The following is a 20,248-nucleotide window of genomic DNA, read 5'->3' on the forward strand; positions in this document are numbered from 1 at the left end:
TGGGACCCTTGCTGTTTGTAATATACATGAATGATTTGGATATGGATGTGGGAGGCATGATCAGTATGTTTGCAGATGATACTAAGATCGGTGGAGTTGTTGACAGTGTGGAGGGTATGCTGCAGAGAGGTATCAATGTGTTGGCGAAATGGGCTGAGAAATGGTAGATAGAGTTTAATCCTGATAACGTGAGGTGATACAGTTTGGGAGAACTAATGAAGCTGGAACATATACAGTAGGGAACATTGAAGGACAGAAGGACCTTGGACAAGCCTATAGATCCTTGAAGGTAGCTACACAGGTAGATAACATGGTTAGGAAGCAGGTATGATACTGGCCTTCAATAGTCAGGGCACTGAATATAGAAGTAAGCAGATTATACTCCAACTCTATAAAACCTTGGTCAGACTTCAGCTAGAGTACTGCATACTGTTCTGGTCACCATTCTATGGAAAGGATCTGATATCTCTGGAGGGGGTGCAGAGGAGATTCACCAGCATGTTGCCTGGGATGGAACAGTTCAGGTAAGAGGAGAGCCTGGAGAAGCTGGGACTGTTCTCCCTGGAGTGACAAAGAGGAGACATGATTGAGGTATATAAAATTATGAGGGCTATAGATAGGATAAACTGCAGGAAATGCTTTCCCATATCAGAGATAATTGCACTAGAGGCCATAGATTTAAGGCAAGGGGGAACATATTGAGAGGGATATGATGGGACCTTCACCCAGAGAGTGGCAAGTACCTAGAATACTCTGTTAGAAAGAGTGGTTGAAGCTGGGTTGCTGATAGCATTTATGCAGTGTCTAGATGAGCACTTAGATTGCTTGGTATAAAGACTATGGACCAAGTGCAGGGAGATGGGATTATTATGGAAGGGTGCTCACTGGAGAGCGTGGATGAGGTGGGCTGAATGGACTGTTCCCATGCTCAACAATGACTACGATTCTATGACTAAGGGGCTATCAAAAAGATGGCAGACATCTGCTAATCCTAACCTAGCTTTGCAATGTAGACATCAGTTGTCAGCCTCGCGGACGAGAGTTGCAGAAGTTCCCATGGTCACAACATAGGCCACTGGTACCACTCACCAAGCCCCATATTATCATCGAACATAAGTCTTTCATTCAGGTGGGGCTTTCACAAAACCAAAAAATTATGAAAGCTAAAGCCAACACAAACTCTGCTGCTGAATTACCCAACCTATGGGACATAGGCCTGCTACTCTGCATCACTGGATATCATGCTGTGCCAAGAGCAGTATTTGATGTAAGGTCATCAACCGGAAACATTATCTGTTCCCCTCTCTGCAGTTGCTGCCTGACCTGCCGAGTAGCTCCAGTAATCTCTTTTTTTTTATCCCTTGAGGTTATGGGAAATATTATGTTTTGGGTAAAATGTGGAATGTAAACATTTGTATGAATCAGCCAAGTTGGCAAAGACTCGTCAAAGGCTTAAAGGTCAAATGAGAATAAAGGAACTAATCCGCACTGCTGGGAGAAGTCTGCCCATGGGAAGGAGGCTAAGTGCAAACAAGTGTATTGACTTGCTTTTAACCTGGTCACCACAGTTTACCACACAGCGATGAACAATTCTGAAAGTTGTACTTTGACATGAAAGTACCTTCACACAGGGTGATGGGAGTTGAGGGAAGGCTGTTGGTGCAAGGAGTTGGAGTACCGGAATGTAAAGTCATCAAAATGAACTAAAAAACTCTTCTCCCAAAAGCTCAGCTTCAATCTTTTCATAGTCACTGTTATCTTCTGAATCAAGGTACTTGTAGGAGGTCCATTATGGGCTGCGAGTTGCCACTTAAAACCTACAAGCAATTCAGACACTGCATGAATTCACAGCATCTCTTGTTAATCAATCAATAAATAATCAGTAACTCAATTGGTTAATAATCAATTTCAATCTTAAAATTGAAATTCATTATTAATAGGAATTGCTGATCAAATACTTCAGCAGGAAACATCTACCCAAAGCTGGTGAGAATAATTATTTATTTAAAATATTTAAACTAGTAAAAATCAGCATTTCTTCCTCAATATTGTTGTGAACAGGATTGAAAGTTGACAAGCCTGGTTGATGCAATAATGGCTATTCAGCCTGATCCTCATCTCAAAGGGAGAATGTTGTGTTCAAAGCAACCAGCAACATTTATGCTGCAAGTCGCCAGAATTAAGAACATTGGGAAGATTAAATTGGTTTTGGGCACAATATTTTGAAAGTAGGCCCAAGAGGAGTATAAATAAAATAATCAAAAATGTATTTACAATTCTAATCAAGCTAGGATGTTTTCTTGTGTTTTAAGGAATAATGATAATTTGTATTAGATATTGAAGTAACTGAATGAGAAGCAACAGTGGTGAAATGGGAAAAATGTAGCTGGATGATCACGCAAGATCTGAAGAGAATAGGAGGAGGAGTAGGTCACCTGGCCTCTCAAGCCCGCCCCACCATTCAATATGATCCTGGCTGATCTGCCCCAGGGCTCAACTCCTCTCCTGTGCCAGTTCTACATAGCCCTCAATTCCTTGATCTTTCAAAAAACTATGTATCTCCTCTCTAAATATGTCCAGCGTTCTAGCCTCTACAACCCTCAATGGTAGAGAATACTAAAGATTCACCAATCTATGTGATGAGAAATTCCACTGCACCTCAATTTAAAATAACTGCTCCTTTTTCTATTTCCCCTTGTTCAAGACTCTCTCATTAGTGGAAACACCACATCTACCCTGTCAAGCCCACTTAGTGTTTTATAATGTTTCAATAAGATCACCCCTCATTCTTCTAAACTCCAAATAATACTCCAAAGGTCTAGTCTTTTTTTTAGTTGTTTGTGATAGGACAAGTCCCTCACCCTAGGCATTAGTCCAGCAAATTTCTTCTGGACTGCACCCAAAGTTAGAACATCCTTCGTTAAATAATAGGACCAAAACTGTGGACAGTACTCCATGTGCAACCTCACCAAAACCCTGTAAAACTGTAACAAGACTTTTAGAAAAACGTAGAACATAGAACAGTACAGCACAGGAACAGGCCCTTCGGCCCACGATGTCTGTGCCAAATGCAATGCCAATTTAAACTGCATCTCTTCTGCCTGCACATGACCCATATGACTGCATCCCTGCATATTCATGAGCCTATCTAAAAGCCTATTAAACATCACAGCATGTCTGCTTCCACCACTATTCTTGGCAGTCCGTTCCAGGCACCTACCACTGTCTGTGAAAAACTTGCCCTGCACACCTCCTTTAACCTTCCTCCCTCTCACCTTAAATGCATGTCCTCTAATATTTGACATTTCAAACCTGGGAAGAATATTCGGTCTACCCTATATTTTGTAGAAGTTTATAACATTTCTGTCAGGTCTTCCTTCAGACTCTGAAGCTCCAGCGAAAACAACCCAAGTTTATCCAACCTCTCCTTATAGCACAGACCCTCTAATCCTCAACTTGTACACAATACTCCAAGTTTTATATAGCTGCAACATGACTTCCCTACTCTTATACTGAAAGCCCCAACCATTGGAGGCAAGCATGCCATATGCCTTATTTACCATCCTATCTACTTGTGTGGCCACTTTCAGGGAGCTATGGACTTGGACCCCAAGATCCCTCTGCACATCAATGCTGTTAAGGGTCTTGCCATTAACTGTATACTTTCTCCTTACATTTGACCTCCCAAAGTGCAACACCTCACACTTGCTCGGATGAAACTGCATCTGCTATTTCTCTGCCCACATCTGTAACTGATCTGTATCCTGCTGTATCCTTTGACGGCCCTCTGCACTGCCCACAACTCTAGCAATCTTAGTGTCATCTGCAAACTTACTAACCCACCCATCTACATTTTCATCCAAGTCATTTATATACATCACAAACCACAGAGGCCCCAGCACCAATCCCTGCGAAACACCACTGGTCAAGGACTTCCAGCCAGAATAACACCCTTCCACCACTATCCTCTGGCTTCCATGGCTAAGCCAACGCAGAATCCAAACTTTAAATCACATGGACCCCATGCATTTTAATCTTCCTGATCAGCCTACCATGAGGGACCTTGTCAAATGCCTCACTAAAATCCACGTAGACAACATGCACTGTCCTACCCTCAATCACCTTCGTCACCTCCTTAAAAAACTCAATCAAGTTTGTAAGACGTGACCTGACCCACACAAAGCCATGCTGACTGTTCCTAATCAGGCCACACTTTTACAAATGCACGCAAATCCCATCCTTAAGAATCATCTCCCGTAGCATCCCTGTCACTGATGTGAGGCTCATTGGCATATAATTTCCTGGATTATGCCTATTTCCCTTCTTAAATAAAGGAACAACATTGGTTACTCCTCAGTCCTCTGGGACCTCACCTGTGGCTAGAGAGGATATAAAGATCTTTGTCAAAGTCCCAGCAATCTCCTCTCTTGCTTCTTTCAATAACCTGGGATATATCCCATCGGGACTTGGGAACATCCACCTTAATACTCTTCAAGAGACCCAGCATCACTGCTTTCTTGATCTCAAGATGCCCTGGCACATTAGCATGCCCCACACTGCTCTCACTATCCTCCATGTCCTTCTCCTGGTGAATACCAACACTAAGTACTCATTCTGTACTGCACCCACATCCTCTGACTCCAAGCATAAATTCCTTGCTTTATACTAGAGTGGTCCTACCTTTTCCCTAGTTATCCTCCTGTTCTAAGTGTGAGTATAAAATGCCCTGGGATTCTCTTTAATCCTACTTACCAAGGACAGTTAGAACAAAACAGGCCCTTAGGCCCACCATGTTGTGCCGTCCATCAAACCACCCTCACACTATCTAACCCTTTCCTCCCGCATATCCCTCTATCTCACATTCCTCCATATGCCTATCCAACAAACTCTTGAACCTGTCCAATGTATCTGCCTCCACCACCACGCCAGGCAGTGCATTCCATGCACCAACTATTCTCTGGGTGAAAAACCTCCCCCTGACATCTCCTCTGAACCTCCCACCCATAACCTTAAAGCCATGCCCTCTTGTCTTGAGCATTGGTGCCCTGGGAAGGAGGTGCTGACTGTCTACTCTATCTATTCCTCTCAATATTTTATATACCTCTATCATGTCTCCTCTCATCCTCCTCCTTTCCAGTGAATAAAGCCCTGGCACCTTAAGCCTCTCCTCATATTCCATATGCTCTAATCCAGGCAGCATCCTGGTAAATCTCCTCTGCACCCTCTCCAACGCCTCCACATCCTTCCTATAATGCGGCGACCAGAACTGAACACAATACTCTAAGTGTGGTCTAACTAGAGTTTTGTAAAGCTGCATCATCACTTCGCGGCTCAAACTCAATCCCACGATTTATGAAAGCTAACATCCCATTGGCCTTCTTAACTGCTCTATCCACCTGTGAGGCAACTTTCAGTGAACTGTCAATATGAACCCCCAGATCCCTCTGCTCCTCTACACTGCCAAGTACCTTGCCATTTACCCTGTACTCTGCCCTGGAGTTTGTCCTTCCAAAGTGTACCACCTCACACTTCTCCGGATTGAACTCCATCTGCCACTTGTCAGCCCAGCTCTGCATCCTATCAATATCCCTCTGTAAGCTCCGACAGCCCTCCACACTATCCACAACACTGCCGATCTTAGTGTCGTCCGCAAACTTACTAACCCAGCCTTCCACCCCCTCATCTAAGTCATCTATAAATATCACAGAAAGTAGAGGTCCCAGAACCGATCCCTGCGGGACACCACTAGTCACTGCCCTCCAATCCAAGGGCACTCCTTCCACCACAACCCTCTGCTTTCTACAGGCAAGCCAATTCCTAATCCACACAGCCAAGCTTCCCTGGATCTCTTGGCCTCTGACCTTCTGAAGAAGCCTACCATGAGGAACCTTATCAAACGCCTTACTAAAATCCATATAGACCACATCCACCGCACTACCCTCATCAATCTTCCTCGTCACCTCCTCAAAGAACTCTATTAGGCTTGTGAGGCAAGATCTTCCCTTCACAAAGCCATGCTGGCTGTCCCTAATCAGTCCACGATTCTCTGGGTGTTCATAGATCCTATCCCTTAGAATCCTTTCTAACAGCTTATCCACCACAGACGTGAGACTCACCAGTCTGTAATTCCCTGAACTATCCTACTACCTTTTTTGAACAAGGGGACAACATTCACCACCCTCCAATCCTCCGGCACCACCCCTGTGGACAACGAGGACTCAAAGATCCTTACCAGCGTTTCAACAATCTCCTCCCTTGCCCCTCGAAGCAGCCTGGGGAAAATCCTGTCAGGCCCTGGAGATTTATCTGTCTTAATATTATTTAACAACTTCAACACATCCTCTCTCTTGATATCTACAACCTGGAGAACATTACCTTTACCAACACTCCCTTCCGCGTCATCAAGACCCCTCTCCTTGATGAATACCGAAGAGACGTACTCATTGAGAACTTCTCCCACTTCCGCCGCCTCCGGGCACATTCTCCCACCTTTGTCTTTAATCAGACCTACCTTTACCCTAGCCATCCTCCTACCCTTCACATACGTGAAAAAGGCCTTGGGATTTTCCTTAACCCTACTAGCCAACGCCTTTTCATGTTCCCTTTTGGCTTTCCTCATCCCCTGCTTGAACTCTTTCCTGCTATCTTTATATTTCTCAAGGTCCTGTCTGATTTTAGCTTACTAAACTTTACATATGCTTCCTTTTATTTTTTGACTAAAATCATAACCTCTTTCATCATCTGAGGTTCCCGTACCTTGCCACCCTTACCCTTCCTTCTTACTGGGACACGCCAGTCCTGAGTGCTGATCAGCTCAAACAACTCCCAATGTCAGACGTGGACTTACCTGATAAAAGTTGCTCCCAATGAACTCCCCCTACCTCCTGAATAATAACGTTGTAATTTGCCCTCCCTCAATTTTGTACTTTCCTGCAAGGTTCAGACCTTTTCCTTTTTTACACTCCAATCCCCTAGTAATAAAGGCCAATATGCAATTTGACTTCTTAATTACTTGCTGCACCTGTTTGCAAACTTCCCCATTTTTCATGCTTGAGAGCACCAGGATCCCTAGTACTTCACCCATTTGAAGTCCATCTCTGTTTAGGTAATAGTTGGCCTTTTGATTCCTCTTATCAAAGTGCATATCCTCACACTTCTCAGGTAAAATTCCATTTGCCAGGTTTTTGCCCATTCACTCAATCTATCAACATCCTAATGCAAAGTCTAAATATTGCTTCTGGCCCACTTATTTTTGTGTCTGGAACTCAATGAGTCATAGAGCAATACGTCACGGATACAGGCCCTTCGGCCCAACCAGTCTGTGCTGACCACAGTGCCCACCCAGCTGGTCCCAATTTCCTGCGTTTCACCTATATCCCTTTAAGTTCTGCCCCTGCATGTACCTGTCCAAGTGTTTCTTAAATGGTGCTATTGGAGCTACCGCAACTACTTTCTGTGGTAGCTCATTCCATATACTCACCACCCTCTGCATGAAAAAGTTGCCCCTCAGGTCCCTACTAAATCTTTCCCCTCTCACACTAAATCTATGATTCACCTTATCTATGCCCCTCATAATTTTAAACCACAGTACTCCATGTGCAGCCTCAGCAATGACTTATAGAACTGCAATATGATGTCCCAACTCCTATACTCTGTGCTCTGATCGATGAAGACCAGCATGCTAAATGTTTTTTTTTGTCACCTTGTCTACCTGTGACATTGCTTTCAATGAACTATGCAACTGTACTCCTAGGTCCTCCTGTTCCATTACACTCCCTAGTGCCCAACCATTCATAGTGCAAGTCCTACGCTGGTTTGACTTTCTAAAGTGCATCACCTCACACTTACCTGTATTGAAATCCATTTGCCACTCCTCGACCCACTTCTCTAACTGATCAAGATCCCCCTATGATCTATGAAAACCTTCTTCACTATCAACAACACATCCTAATTTTGTGTCATCGGAATATAGAAGATAGAGGAAAATTACACCACCGAAATGCCACTGGTTTAGATATACCTGGGCAGATTTTCATAACCCACAGGTGCCCAAGGACAACTCAATAAGCAAAAGAGCATTTGTTTTCCTGTGCATTACATGCCAGAGAGCTTGGGTAGAAATAGACTCCGGGGTTTTGTTCTCAAGCAACAAAAGGATGCATTAATATAGTGCGTTAACCGAGAAAAATTCCCCAAGTTATTTAACAAGCCTAAATAAAAGAAATGAAGTTACTTTGTACCTTGTGTAAAACAATGAGTGATGAACCACAGAAAGTAAATCAATCACCTAATGAATGTGAGGAGGCTGTGAGTCATAAATGTGTATACAAGTCAAATTAAGCTGGGAATTTTTCCTGTGTTTTAAGAAATAATGCTACTTTGTATTAGAAAGTGGAGTAACTGAACGAGAAGGTAATGAAATGGGAAAAATGTAGCTGGATGATCACACAAGTTCAGAAGAGAATAGGAGGAGGAGTAGGTCACCTGGCCTCTCAAGCCTGCCCCACCATTCAATATGATCCTGGCTGATCTGCCCCAGGGCTCAACTCCTCTCCTGTGCCAGTTCTACATAGCCCTCAATTCCTTGATCTTTCAAGAAACTATGTATCTCCTCTCTAAATATGTCCAGCGTTCTAGCCTCTACAACACTCAATGGTAGAGAATTCTAAAGATTCACCAGTCTCTGTGAGAAGAAATTCCACTGCACCTCAGTTTAAAATAACTGCTCCTTTTTCTTGGAACTGTCTCTCCTTGTTCAAGACTCTCTCATTAGTGGAAACATCTCCACATCTACCCTGTCAAGCCCGCTTAGAATTTTATGGTGTTTCAATAAGATCACCTTTCATTTTTCTAAACTCCAAAGAATATTCCAATGGTTTGGTCCTTTTAGTTGTTTGTGATAGGACAAGTCCCTCACCCTAGGCATTAGTCTAGTGAATCTCTTCTGAATTGTCTGCAAAGCTAGAATACCCTTCATTAAATAATAGGACCAAAACTGTGGACAGTACTCCATGTTAACAAAGAAACATCCAATTCACTTAACATGTGTAACCGATTTAAATGAAGTTACTTGACACCTTGTATAAAGCAAATATGAATGGTGCATCACAGGACATGAATTGTCACTCATCCAGTACTAAGATATCTTTATTAGTCACATGTACATTGAAACACGCAGTGAAATGCTTCGTTTGCGTAGAGTGTTCTAGGGACAGCCCGCAAGTGTCGCCATGCTTCCAACGCCAACATAGCACGCCCACAACTTCCTAACCCGTACGTCCTTGGAATGTGGGAGGAAACCGGAGCACTCGGGAGGAAACCCACGCAGACACGAGGAGAATGTACAAACTCCTTACAGACAGCGGCGGGAATTGAACCCAGGTCGCTGGTGCTGTAACAGCTACACTACCTTGTCAGCCCACAGTCTAATGAATGCATTTTAAAAATAGTTCTCTGGCAATGTTTGTGGCTTTGCCTACACTTTAATAGTAGGAAAAATAATATGGTTGAACGAAGAACATAGAACAGTACAGCACACAATCAGGCCCTTCAGCCTATGATGTTGTGCCAAACTAATTATGCTAATGATGCCTAATTACAGTGATTCCTCCTGCCTGTACATGACCCATATTCCTCCATTCTCTACATAATGATGTGACATATACAGCACACAATCAGGCCCTTCAGCCTATGATGTTGTGCCAAACTAATTATGCTAATGATGCCTAATTACAGTGATTCCTCCTGCCTGTACATGACCCATATTCCTCCATTCTCTACATAATGATGTGACATATAAGAGCCTCTTAAGTGCCTCTATTGTATCTACTTCTACTACCACCCCTGGCAGCACATTCCAGGCACCCACCACTCTCTGTGTAAGACTTGCCCTGCACATCTCCTTTGAACTTTCCCCCTCTCATCTTAAATGCATGCCCTCTAGTATTAGACATCTTGACCCTGGGAAAAAAGATATCAGCTGTATGCTTCTCATAATCTTATAAACCTCAATCAGGTCTCCCCTCAGACTCTGCCACTCCAGAGAAAACAACCCAAGTTCGTCCAACCTCTCCTTATAGCACATGACCTCTAAACTAGGCAGCATCCTGGTGAACCTCTTCTGCACTCTCTCCATAGCTTCCACATCCTTATTATAATGGGGTGACCAGAATTGAATGCAATACTCCTGATACAGCCTAACCAGAATTTTATAAAGCTGCAATGTAACTTCCTGACTCTTGAACTCAGTGCCTCGACTAATAAAGACAAGCATGCCACATGCCTTCTTTACCACCCTATCAGCTTGTGCGGCCACTTTCACGGCCATGACTCAAGAAATTGAGACTTCACTGTGGTGAAGTTTCACAGTACTCCCCGATACTCCCCTTACCCCCTTTCCACTAACTTTTAATAAGACCATGTAAAAGACTAGAATGGTTTGCTCTGGACCCACTGGTGGTTCAATCTGAGATATTGGTAGGTAATGCCAAGTTGCACCAGAGTGTGAAACACAAGATGAGGAATGGTCTCGGGCAGACACAGGTATGCTGTAAACAGCATTACATGGAATGGATAATGTGACTCAGGAGACTGAAAAACTCCTCTGATCTTTGATTTAACAGTTGCGTTTTGGGTGGCATTGCGATGGCACATTTTGAGTAATTGCCCCATGTTAAAGATGTCACGTAGCTGTAACTTGCTACTGGTAAGGAGAGTTATAGAGTCACACGGCAGGGAAACGGGCCATGCGGCCCATCACGTCCAGGCTGACCAGTGAGCACCCATCCACATTAATCCCACCTTCCAGCACTTGGCCCGTAGCCCTCTATGCCGAGGTGATTCAAGTTCTCGTCTAAACACTTCTTAAATGCTGTTGGCTATTCCGTTTCTATCAATCTCTCAGGCAGTGTATTCCAGGTACTCACCACTCTGAGTGTGAAAGGTCTCCCTCAGAGTCCCTCTCTTACTCCTTACCCCTAAATCCATGTCCTTTAGTTCTATCTACCTCTGATATGGGGAAATGTTTCCTGCGGTCTACCCTATCTATACCCCTCAAAACTTTATAAACCTTAATCATGTCCCCTCTTCCACTCCAGAGAAGGCAGACCCAGCCTCTCTAATCTCTCTTCATAACACCTCATCTCATGCAACATCTGCATCCTCTACAGTGCTATCAGATCCTTCCTACAGCACGCTGACCAGAAATACATGCAGCACTCCAGCTGAAGTCTGACAAACGTTTTATACAGTTGGAGTATAATCTCCCTGCTCTTGTATTGAATGCCCCAACTAATGAAGGCCAGTATCACATTTTCCTTCTTAACCATGTTATCTACCTGCACTGTCACCTTCAAGGATCTTTGTACACCGAGGTCCCTCTGTCCATCAATACTCCCTAGGACCTTACCATTCATGGTGTATGTCCTAGCCTCATTAAAACTCACAAAATGCATCACCTCACATTTCAGGATTAAACTCCATTTGCCATTTCTCAGCCCATTTCACCAACATCTTGATATCACCCTGTAGCCTGAGGCCACCCTCCATACCATTAGCAACTCCACCAATCTTAGTGTTATCTTCAAACTGACTGATCATGCCTCCTACATCCACATCACACACATATGTTACAAAGCAGCAAGGGTCCCAGCACCAATCCCTGCGGAACACCACTACTCATAGGCATCCAATCAGGAAAACAACCCTCTACCATCATCCTCTGTCTTCTATTGCCAAGCCAATTTTGGATCTAATTTACCAACTTGTCCTTGATCCCATGGACCCTAACCTTTTGGACCAGTCTCCCATGTGGGACCTTGTCAAAGGTCTTCCTGAAGTCCACGTAGACTAGATCTATTGCATTGTCCTCATCAATACACTGTTACTTCTTTAAAAACTTCAGTCAAACTGGTGAGAAATTGCAGAGCTCTGAGATGCAGAGAGATATGTGTGTCTTAGTGCATGATTCACAAAAGGCTAGCATACAGCTACAGCAAGGATATAGGACAACTAGCAGCCTCTGTTTTTATTATAGCAGAATGTTATCATTCATTATTTGAGGAATTGAATACCAAAATAAGCACGTAGTTGTTCAGTTATATAGGGTAATGGTGAGACCACATTTGGTGTACTATAAACAGTATTAATTGTCTACTCAAAGGAACAATGTGTTGAAATGCCAGAGACTTAACCCCCAAGATTGCAATTAAGATCATCCACAGCATGAGTAATGGTAAAAGAGTTCATTTCAGCTTGTATCAAGTGGAACAAAATCTCTACTCCAGGAGAAAATACGCAGCTGATGAGGTCCTTGAAATCTAAGCCCAAAGATAGTACAAAGAGCAGTGGAACATCTTTCCTCCCGTGCATCTCATATTGGGAAGCAATAGGTTTTGAGGCTTTGACTGTCATTCACTAGGTCTTCAACAACAATGGTGTGCCTCTAGGCAATTAACAAAAGGGTAATCAATAAAGAAAAATACTTTTGATATATTACATTAATTATGCTATAGTGAAAAACAGGTGGATATAATTCAGTGCAACAAATTAGGTCAAATTAGACATATACCATTGTGTTTAGTGTTGGCCTTATACATACAATCTATGAAAGAGATAGGAAATGAATGCCTCAAGGCACCAATCTGCCAGCAATTCATTAAGTGTGTGTGTAATCTTGGGTAAATTCAATTATGACTTATGTGCCTTTTCTTTACCATGAAATTTAATAAATGCCTTTGATTACTCATATCTGTTGGAAGAATGCATAGATTTATTTAAGTAGAAACATCTAGTGATGGCAGTTCAAAAATATTTTAGTGTCTGGGCTTATAAAAGATGCAATATAACCATTTTTGCAGTCCCTGAAGATTCTAGATGTTTTGTTACTATCCAAGAAAAATTTTGAAAGATATGGAAAACACCTTTTCATCAAGTTCCATTTGGAAAATTAATTCATAGGAAAGGCATGAAGTCCAGCAGTAGGAGTTCTGGAAGCAACTTTTCAGGCAGAGCATTAGGGGTCATGATCTCTGCATTACCCTCCAGATCACCTAATGGAATAAGGGCAGGCTGCAAGATTAGGGAACTAGTTGCTCTGTGATAATATTGAAGCCAGAAGGGGGATTTCCCATATTATAGGCCAATGCCACCAGTTCCCAGAAAGGCAAGTAGTACAGGGGGAAATTGAACACAGCATGGTTTGCCAGGAAATTTAAGGAACTAGTGAAAGCAGTAATGGAACTAGAAATATAGGAGACTGATATACAAATTAAAAAGAATTTGACAATAAATATTTAAAATCAAATTTCACAAATCAGAAATTCATCATTCAACAATTCACAACATTTATGTCTGGTTACAGCACAAATTAACAAATTAAAAAGAATTTGACAATAAATATTTAAAATCAAATTTCACAAATCAGAAATTCATCATTCAACAATTCACAACATTTATGTCTGGTTACAGCACAAATTAACAAGCCACTTAAAAGTTAAAAAGAACCTTAATCATACATGATTAAAAGAATAAATAGACCATCTTTACAGATGAAGTGCTACTTGAGAAGGACTTGAACCTTTGACTTTTGGCTTAAAGGAAGAACAGTGTTACTGAGTCAGGATGGGGCCTGTTAACCACAGTGATCTATGCTTAATGATGCTTAAGACTCACCAGTAACAGGTCATCAGCTTTCCTATTATAGATATCCAGCACTAGAAAAGTGTGAAATACTTACCTCACAGCACTTTGGAGAAGGCGGACAAAGTGAATGAAGTCCTTCTGATCAGTGTGCCAGCAGAGCTGAACCAACCTAAAAAAAGCAGAAAAATATACAGATTATATTCATAGCCTTGAGCAGGATTTGTTTTTAAAGTATATTTGGGAAGTGAATGAATGATGACTAATAACAGAAACAACATCTTATGGCATACTCTATACTATCTATTTGCATTTCAAGAAATCCAGGTTTCCTCTTCTTGTGGAGTCCCTTAGGACAACTGGCTTCCACTCTGCTTCCAGGGGTTCTGAGGTGGATGTTGAGCCAGATTCTATCCCAGGTTGGGTGAAGGGTGCTTGCTCTGGGGAGGGGGGGGGGGGGGGGGGGGGTGGAGGGAAGGGGGTGGGGGGGAAGGGCGTAGTTTGCGAGTTGGTACCAACCTTCGGCCATTTTCCTGCTGGGCTTCAGAGTGCTCTGGATGAGGGGGCCCGAGGTTCTCAGTGCCATCCTGAATGGTCCTACTCCTCTTTGAACAGTCATGGATGGGCCAGGCATTGCCACTAGTTAGTGAGGATGCTACACATTTTCAGAGAGGCTTTGAGAACACCCTTGAATTGTTTCTTGTGTCCTCCTGGTCATCTCTTGTTGGGCAGAACTCCAAGTGGGTTAATTTCCCATTGAATCATTAAAATATCATCATACCCACACAGTCTTTTTCCCAGGGTTGGGAAACTCAGTACTAGAGGGCATAGGTTTAAGGTAAAATGGGAGAGATTTAACAGGAACCAGAGGGGCAACTTTTTCACTCAGAGGGTGGTCAGTATATGGAATGAGCTGCCAGAGGAAGTGGTTGAGGCAGGTACGTTAAAATATATAATAGGCACTCGGACAGGTCCATGGATAGGAAGGGTTTAAAAGGATATGAGCCAAACACGGGCAAATGGGACTAGCTGAGCTGGGCACCTTGGTTGACATGGACCGGTTGGGCTGAAGGGTCTGCTTCCATACTCTATTACAAAACAATTACAAATCAGTCTGACATTCAGACTGAGAGCTGACTTGGCAAGTCTCAGAAATCACATAAATGCACAGTAAGGGGTTCCTGTTTGGTGATCAGAGAACAACTAAACCAGGTATTTAAACAACATGATCAACCAGATAAGAGAGATAGGAGTAAAATACCGAATAGATTGAGCTAGCACAAATGTGCAGATCTTCATATGGCGATCATCAGTGTGCACCACATCAATATCCTGCTGATTGGTTACCCTATTTCAAAACAAATTGAAGGTAAATGAATAGTTAGGTTTCCACGAATGATTCCAAGGAATTACTTACTTCCCAGATGGAGCATTGTCTCAATGATGCCAGTTACTAAGCCCTCCCACTTACTGACTGATGCTCTCCTCTGTTACAGCCAATTAAGCAATTTTGAAGTGCACAGAGAAAGCTCCCACAAACACCAATGTGATAAATGATAACTTGTTTTGGGTGCTGCTTGAGAGTATAAAGAATTGCCAGGACATTTTTAGTGATTGGTTAAGAGGTAAAAATCAACCCAGAGATGAGAAATAACTCCCCTGCCTTGGTTAAGTGAATAATCTGAGGAACTTCCCCAGTTGTGCTGAACATCCCTGCTATTGAAATGAAGTGCCAGCCTAGAATAGTAGCAAGTTGCTGGAGCAGAGATAGCCAGGCACATGTGGCATTGACCACAAGTGGAAGCAGGTCTTCCCAGTGTTTGTGGATCTTGTTTAACTGGAATCCCAATGAAAAGAGCCCAGCACGGTGATGGGAGTCCACCACAGTTTGGTCCCTTTTATTTGTTCATCCAGCCTTCCCTCAGCCTCCACACCCACTCACACCATCCCTCCCCATGCTCCCAGAGGTGTGTGACACTTAACCGAACACTTCTCTCAAATTGGGCACCATAGCAACATTAAAAGGTACGAAGTTCAGGAAGGAATGTCCACTATATCTTTGCCTATCTTGGTAGAGTAAGGAAAAATTACCATGTTTCAACATAGAACATAACAGCACAGTACAGGCCCTTCAGCCCACGATGTTGTGCCGACATTTTATCCTGCACCAAGATCTATCTAACCCTTCCCTCCCACATAGCCCCCCATTTCTCGATCATTCATGTGTCTATCTAAGAGTCTCTTAAATGTCCCTAATGTATCTGCCCCCACGACCTCTGCTGGCAGTGCGTTCCACGCACCTACCACTCTCTGTGTAAAAAAACTTACCCCTGACATCCCCCTTATACCTTCCTCCAATCACCTTAAAATTATGCCCCCTCGTGTTAGCCATTGTCGCCCTGGGAAAAACAGTTGGGAATAACGTATTGCTTTCTCAAGGAATTGGGGCTGAGTTCTCCTGATCAAAGGCATGGCCGCCGATGGTCGATACTCATTTGTCAGGGATACGCAGGTATTTCTGCTGTCATGAATCCTTCAGGTTATGCTGCTTCCCAGATACAGGGTAAAACACATCACTTCGTGAGGGAAAGCATTCTGATAGGGATGGGTACAGTTACATTATGAGAGATTAATGTGTTATGAAAGGGAGTTTAGCTTTAGCAAGAGTGCAGCATTAATTTTCCATGTTTGGTATTGGTTTATTATTGTCACTTGTACCGAGGTACAGTGAAAAGCTTGTCTTACAAACCGATCGTACAGGTCAATTCATTGCACAGTGCAGTTACATTGAGTTAGTACAGAGTGCATTGATGTAGTACAGATAAGAACAATAACAGTAGAGTAAAGTGTCACAGCTACAGAGAAAGTGCAGTGCAATAAGGTGCAAGGTCACACAAGGTAGATTGTGAGGTCATAGTCCATCTCAATAGTCTTATCACAGTGGGGTAGAAGCTGTCCTTAAGTCTGGTGATACGTGCTCTCAGGCTCCTGTACCTTCTACCCGATGGAACAGGAGAGAAGAGAGAATGTTTCCTTACAACAAAGAAGATTCAACCCACTGAGTCTACACCGTTCTCACAGCAACCACCCACTTATCTCCTTGTAACTTATTCTGTTTCATATATTAAGTTAAGAAATAAAGCCCTCAGTCCCATTATCTATGACATGAGATCACACTCTTGCTCTTTGGTAGCTTCATTTTCTACACTCAGACCCTCCTTGTAGTTTGAATCAGCAACTCAAAGGAATCAACATAAGCAATGGCACATTGTTGTTCTAACCCTAATCCTCCATCAGTCCCCAAGTATGGCATAAGGATAAGAGGAATACAGCATAAGGGGAAAGATTTAATAGGAACTTGAGGGGCAACATTGTTTTTACACAAAGGGTGGTGGGTATATGGAACGAGCTGCCAGAGGAAGAGATTGAGTCAGGTACAACAACAACTTGTAAAAGACATTTGTACAGATACATGGATAGGAAAGGTTCAGAAGGATATTTGCCAAACACAGGCAAATGGGACTAGCTTAGATGGGCATCTTGGTCAGTATGGACCAGCCGGGCTGAAGAGCCAGTTTCTGTGCTGTATGACTCTATGATAAAAGGGGGAGATTTTCTGTGGGAAATTATGGATGTGGTCACATGACCTACAGTGGAAATCCTGCCACCAGCTTATATCCAATGGAATGTGTGCATTCTGTGTTAAAGTAAAAGACAAAACTTACATTTATCACTGACTCAAAGTAGAATACAGCCAATGAAGCCCATCTGAAGTTTAATGGCTGTTATAAAGCAGGAAATGCAGCAGAGAATTTGTACATAACATGGCCCCACAAACAGCAATGGGATAAATGACCAGACCATCTGTTCAGATCTGGTTAAGAGAAAAATACTGGCCTAGAAACGAGGAACAACTCCTCTGCTGCTCTTCAAACAACACGGTGCCATGAGACCTGGGCTGTTCACCTAAGAGAGCAGATGGGACATCTCTGACACTGCAACACTTCATCAGTAACATTCAGGTATGCCAGTAGTCTAATGTGTGCTTAAACCTCTGGAGTGACCCCCAACCTTCAAATACTGAGGCAAGAGAGTTACCTTTGAACAAACACTAAAATCTGTTTCTTGTGAGCTCAGGTTCATAGATTTTTAGGATGCCATCATTAAAAGAGCGGTTTGGAAGCAGTTTTAATCACTACCAATCATTCAATTTACCTGCATGCAATACGGAGGCATATGATAAATAATTCCATTATCCCTTGGTTACCTCCATTGGATGTGATCAGGTCCCTGCAGTTAATAAGAGGACTCATTTAAGAGAGTAGCAAAACATAATTAAACCATAACTGGAGCAAAACTGCAAACAAAGCAATGTGATTTAGATAAGTGCATGGAAGATGGAATGGATAAATGTGAGGTTACCCACTTAGGTTCTGAAGACAGAAGGGCAGATTATTTCCGAATGGCACAGACTGGGAAAAGGAAAGGGGACAGATGTTCTTGTGAACCAGCCGCAGAAAGCAGGTGTTCAGGTGTGACAAGCAGTTATGGAGGCAAATGGTATGCTAGCCTTTGTTGCAAGAGGATTTGAATATAGGAACAAAGATGTCTTGCTGCAGCTGTACAAGGCTTTGAGAGACCCCATTTGGAGTTCGGTGTCTGGTTTTGGTCTCCTTATCTTACGGAGGGAGTCCAAGGAAGGTTTGTTGGACTGATCCTGGGGTGGTGGGACTGACGGATAAAGGGAAGATTGAGCCCATTCAGCCTGAGTTTAGAAGAATGAGAAACCTATAAAATTCTAACAGGACTAGGCAGACTAGATGCAGCCTCAGGATACTGGGTATATCACTCCGAACCAAGGAGGAAGTTTCTTCACCCAGAGGGTTGTGGAGTTCTCTACCACTGAAGACAGTGAGGGCCATCATTAGTCTGACATCATTATTTTGGTTAAAAGCGTTGAAAAGCAGACTATTTTATAAAGGGTGCGAGATTGTGAGTTACTAGTGTTCTTATATATAAATCATGGAACGTTGACATGCAGATACTTCAAGCAATTACAAAGGCAAAGGATATTTTTTTTCCTTGAGCATAGACTGAAGACATCTGCCTGGAATTATATAGAGCCCTGATGACACCACACCTGGAATACTGTCTGCAGTTTTTGTTTTACTACCTCATGAAGGATTTTAGATTAGATCGGATTATCGTCATATACACCAGGATGCAATGCAATTCCTTGTTTGCACAGTAATAATATCTGTGATAGAACATACAAATACATGGTAATATATGTATGATAGAACAGCATACATGGTAACAATACCTGTGATATAACATAGAACAGTACAGTATAGGAAACAGGCCCTTTGGCCCAAAACTCCATGCCAACCACGATGGCAATTTAAACTAATCACATCTGCCTGCACACAGTCCACATCCCTCCATTCCCTGCCTGTTCATGTGCCTGTCTAAATGCCTCTTAAATGGTAGAGAGAGTGCAACAAATTTTCATAGGATTGATTCCTGTGATGGTGAGTTTGTCATATGAGGAGAGAACAAGTAGACAGACTATACTCTCTTGAATCTAGAGGCTATTTCATTGAAACACAATGCTCTTGCAGGGCTTGTCAGGGTAAATGCAAGATTTTGTTTCCCTGGCTGGGATGTCTAGAATCTAGTCTCAAAATAAGGGGACTGGCTATTCAGGACTGAGAAGAGAAGAATAGTAAATCTTTGGAATTCTCTATCAAAGAGGGCTATGTATATTGAGAAATCACACGTGCTCAACACTGTCCTATTGGATTCCATTTGATTTATTCTTCTTGGCACATGACCATGGGTAGCGAATCAAGTAGGTCACAGCTGGTATCCTGGCAACAGTTATGACGCATTAATTCTGGCATGGGTGATTTGGAGAATTGAGCAGATGAGGACTCTACTCATGTGAATTCAGAGGTATGAGCTGTGACTTCATTGAAACATACGGAGTTCTCATCACCTTCTGTTTCTTGCACCCTGTCACGTCCTTCCTTTCCTGCTCTAGGCACCTATCCCCTCTCTTTCCTCTGACCCTTGGCTTTCTTCCCTCTGCACTTCTATTCCCCCCACCCCCTACTTCCCAACTTCTCCTCACATCCTTCCTTCACTCCTCAGCCCTGAGGAAAGGCCTGTGGAGAAAGTTGTTTTCTGCAGTAGGTCAAAAACAGGGGTAGGTTTTCAGTAGGCCAGCTGTTTGTGTCTGAAGATGGCCGAGGGACTACTCCCCTCTTCCCAGAGCCTGTGCTGGAGGGATCATCCCAGGCCTTTTCTGGCCCTGGGGTCTGTGCTATGCCAGGCCTGCTGGGGGAGGGGGTGGGAAACCCTCTTTTCCCTCCCCTAGTCTTGGGTGACTGGGTTCTGGAAGGATGCTTCCAGGTACCTCTTGGTCCTGAAGGTCACGCTATCAGAGACCTTCAGTCTGGTGGGGGCGGGGGGGGGGGGGGGGTAAGGGGAGGGAAAGGGAATCCAAACTGCAATTTGGGGAGCAACTCTTCAGCCACTAGGAAAAGATGGTTGAGGAGAACCTTGGTTTTGACAGAGGAAAAGATTCAAGGATGTGCTCAAGGCTGAA

The sequence above is a fragment of the Pristis pectinata genome, chromosome 27 (assembly GCF_009764475.1).
Source record: "Pristis pectinata isolate sPriPec2 chromosome 27, sPriPec2.1.pri, whole genome shotgun sequence".
NCBI lineage: Eukaryota > Metazoa > Chordata > Chondrichthyes > Rhinopristiformes > Pristidae > Pristis > Pristis pectinata.